The sequence below is a fragment of the Piliocolobus tephrosceles genome, chromosome 4 (genome assembly GCF_002776525.5).
Source record: "Piliocolobus tephrosceles isolate RC106 chromosome 4, ASM277652v3, whole genome shotgun sequence".
NCBI classification, from domain to species: domain Eukaryota; kingdom Metazoa; phylum Chordata; class Mammalia; order Primates; family Cercopithecidae; genus Piliocolobus; species Piliocolobus tephrosceles.
Window position 1 is genome coordinate 161,321,770 of NC_045437.1, and position 4,569 is coordinate 161,326,338.

The window sequence follows — 4,569 nt, forward strand, 5'->3', positions numbered from 1 at the left end:
ACTTCAATAAATGACAAGGAGTGATGAGGAATTAGAAAATCACACTAAGAAGGAACATTGAAAGATACAGTCAAATGGTGTATGAGCATCAAAGTAGCCGTGGGCTTTGAAGACTGAGGTGGAGATGTTTTGATAGTAGCAAGGAGGCACAAGGAGGGCATTTACACACATATTGCCCCGAAGGTTCATGAGGCATGGAAAAAACAAACAAGCGGCCTCTACTGAAGAGGACTGCCAAGGAATTTGTGTCAGGGAAAGTCCCCAGTGATTTTTTTTTAAATCTTAAAAAAAAAAAAAAAAAAGTCACAGTGTATAATTGTTATAAAAGTAGACAGAGTAGGCTGGGATGAGGTGGCTCATGCCTGTAATCCCAGCACTTTGGGAGGCTGAGGCAAGTGGATCACCTGAGGTCAGGAGTTCGAGGCCAGTCTGGCCAACATGGCAAAACCCCATCTCTACTAAAAATGCAAAAGATTAGCCAGACACTGTGGCATGCGCCTGTAATCCCAGCTACTCGGGAGGCTGAGGCAGAAAAATTGCTTGAACCCAGGAGGTGGAGGTTGTGGTAAGCTGACATAATGCCACTGCACTCCAGTCTGGGTGACAGAGTGAGACTCCATCTCAAAAAAAAAAAAAAAAAAAAAAAAAAAAAGTAGAGTAGTGTACTCCATGTATATAATTCTAAAACAACACACAAATCATTAAGAAAGGGTAGTATATCTAATAATTAGTGCTGGGCACTCAAGTTACTAAATATCAGAATGATTATTAATTATAGGATGTCAAAATATAGAAGAAAAACCAAATACATTTCTAGTTAGGAAAATGCTTTCTATGTTATGAAAAAATCTGGCAGAAAAATTAGCAAAAAACTGACAGATTAAAAAAAAAGTAAGAAAGAAAACAACTTAAAAATAAAAGATGAATCAAACAAGGAAAAAATTTTCAAACAACAGAAGAAAACACCCAGAAAGGAATAAACTCACAATAGTGAAAAGAACAGGAAGAAAGAGGTGACTCAATGAAGCGAAGATTCAGCAAATTTAAACAGGGAACTCTAGAAGGAACGATATTTGATTACTAGGAGTTTCAGAGATGTGGAAATGAAAAGATAAAGGAAAATGAAATAATCAAAGAACTGAAGAAAAACACTGTTCTTGAAATGAAAGGAGTCCATGAAATGCTTGGTATAATGAATGAAAAAAGACCCTTAGGAAATTTCAGAACCCCAAGGAATAAATAAAGATCATCTCATTTTTAAGAAAGGAAGGAAAAACAAAGAGCCAGCTCACTGGCAAAGACATGAGAATCAGACTGGCATTAACCTCATCAGTGCACTAATAGCAAACGAAAAAGCAATTAAAAGGTCGAGCCTAGGAGGGCAACAAACAAACTAGACATCTTGCCCAGAAAAGTTACCAGACAATTGCAGATCAGAACACATACATTTTCAGAATTTCAGAGCATAGCAGAAAGTTGTTGGTTCATTTAAATTTGTAGTGTTTTGTTTTGGCTGTTCATCATCCAGACTTCTTCCATTTTTAGGGAATATTCCTTGTGTATGCAGTGTTGATTGGACTTGATTCAACACCTTCAAACATGGAAGACAAAAAGATAAATTCTCCCCTAGAGGCAATACGGGCTGGGATCTAAATTCTGCCACTGAATGCTGTTATCCAGGATATTGAATCCAAAGTCAATGTTATAAGAATGAAGGGGCAGAAATAACTTACTAATGGTAGCTAAAATAATATCTAGTGGTGACAAAAGGCTTATTCCTGCTAAAAGATAGTGTTCGCATTCCCTGCTTGAGTCTAGTTGCTTCTTGAACGTTGTTCTATAATTTTTATCACATTTGTGAGCTATCCAAGTTCCTTTCAATAGATTCCTTTCCTGTTTAGGATAGATACTCAGTTTCTTCTGTTTGCAACTAAGCATCTTAGCTTATTCTATAAATAAATCAGATTACAGGAAACAAACTTTCAGGAATCAGTAAGAAAATCTGGCCTAGGTGGAGATGAAGGTAAATAGCTAATCATATTGTTTACCTGTGATCCACTGCCCTCAGAGGGCAAGACTTTAAACAGATTGAAGGGTGTGGGGAATTCAAGAACTGCCAGCTGGTGTGGCTACTTCTGAAAGTCTCAGGTATTTTAAAAGAAAGGAATACCTTAATCAGATCCCTAAGTTCTCAGTGAAAGGTAAAAATGCAACTTAAGGAATGCCTATCACTTTGCTGAAATAATCTCTCATCTCTTAAAGCCACAGAGCTATAAAAGCCAATGAACAAATTTGAGATTTAACCATGAAAATAGCTGATATACAATGTCGATTAAAGTCACCACTTAGTCATGTCTTAATAAAGGTTCATGTATCACAGAAATGGAATTCCGTCTTCAGTTTGGAGAGAATATATGTGATTCTAATTGCTTGCTATGCTTATAAACAAACCACAATGGTGGTCCTTGCTAAATAAAGTTCAGATGCCAGAAATCCCTTGGTACATAGCTTAAAAAATGGAAAAAGATATACTACATAAAAATTAATTTTGGACATGGGGAGCAAGATGGCCAAATAGGAACAGCTCCAGTCTCCATCTCCCAGCGCGAGTGACACAGAAGACCGCTGATTTCTGCATTTTCAACTGAGGTACTGGGGTCATCTCACTGGGGAGTGCTGGACAATCGGTGCTGATCAGCTGCTGCAGCCTGACCAGCGAGAGCTGAAGCAGGGCGAGGCATCGCCTCACCTGGGAAGCGCAAGGGGGAAGGGAGTCCCTTTTCCTAGCCAGGGGAACTGAGACACACAACACCTGGAAAATCGGGTAACTCCCACCCCAATACTGCGCTGTAAGCACACCGGCACACCCCGAGAATATATATCCCACACCTGGCCGGGAGGGTCCCACGCCCACGGAGCCTCCCTCCTTGCTAACACAGCAGTCTGCGACAATCTAACCGCAAGGCAGCAGCGAGGCTGGGGGAGGGGCGCCCGCCATTGCTGAGGCTTAAGTAGGTAAACAAAGCCGCTGGGAAGCTCCAACTGGGTGGAGCTCACAGCAGCTCAAGGAAACCTGCCTATCTCTGTAGACTCTGCCTCTGGGGACAGGACACAGCTAAAAAATAACAGGGGAAGCAGCAGAGGCCTGTGCAGACACGAACGACTCTGTCTGACAGCTTTGAAGAGAGCAGTGGATCTCCCAACACGGAGGTTGAGATCTGAGAAGGGGAAGGCTGCCTGCTCAAGTGGGTCCCTGACCCCTGAGTAGCCTAGCTGGGAGACATCCCCCACTAGGGGCAGTCTGACACCCCACACCTCACAGGGTGGAGTACACCCCTGAGAGGAAGCTTCCAAAGCAAGAATCAGACAGGTGCACTCGCTGTTCAGCAATATTCTATCTTCTGCAACCTCTGCTGCTGATACCCGGGCAAACAGGGTCTGGAGTGGACCTCAAGCAATCTCCAACAGACCTATAGCTGAGGGTCCTGACTGTCAGAAGGAAAACTATCAAACAGGAAGGACACCCATACCAAAACCCCATCAGTTCGTCACCATCATCAAAGACCAGAGACAGATAAAACCACAAAGATGGGGAAAAAGCAGGGCAGAAAAGCTGGAAATTCAAAAAATAAGAGCGCATCTCCCCCTGCAAAGGAGCACAGCCCATCGCCAGCAACGGATCAAAGCTGGTCAGAGAATGATTTTGACGAGATGAGAGAAGAAGGCTTCAGTCCATCAAAATTCTCAGAGCTAAAGGAGGAATTACGTACCCAGCGCAAAGAAACTAAAAATCTTGAAAAAAGAGTGGAAGAATTGACAGTTAGACTAATTAATGCAGAGAAGGTCATAAATGAAATGACAGAGATGAAAACCATGACACGAGAAATACGTGACAAATGCACAAGCTTCAGTAACCGACTCGATCAACTGGAAGAAAGAGTATCAGCGATGGAGGATCAAATGAATGAAATGAAGCGAGAAGAGAAACCAAAAGAAAAAAGAAGAAAAAGAAATGAACAAAGCCTGCAAGAAGTATGGGATTATGTCAAAAGACCAAATCTATGTCTGATTGGGGTGCCTGAAAGTGAGGGGGAAAATGGAACCAAATTGGAAAACACTCTTCAGGATATCATCCAGGAGAACTTCCCCAACCTAGCAGGGCAGGCCAACATTCAAATTCAGGAAATACAGAGAACGCCACAAAGATACTCCTCCAGAAGAGCAACTCCAAGACACATAATTGCCAGATTCACCAAAGTTGAAATGAAGGAAAAAATCTTAAGGGCAGCCAGAGAGAAAGGTCGGGTTACCCACAAAGGGAAGCCCATCAGACTGACAGCAGATCTCTCGGCAGAAACTCTACAAGCCAGAAGAGAGTGGGGGCCAATATTCAACGTTCTTAAAGAAAAGAATTTTAAACCCAGAATTTCATATCCAGCCAAACTAATTTTCATAAGTGAAGGAGAAATAAAATGCTTTACAGATAAGCAAATGCTTAGAGATTTTGTCACCACCAGGCCTGCCTTACAAGAGACCCTGAAGGAAGCCCTAAACATGGAAAGGAACAAC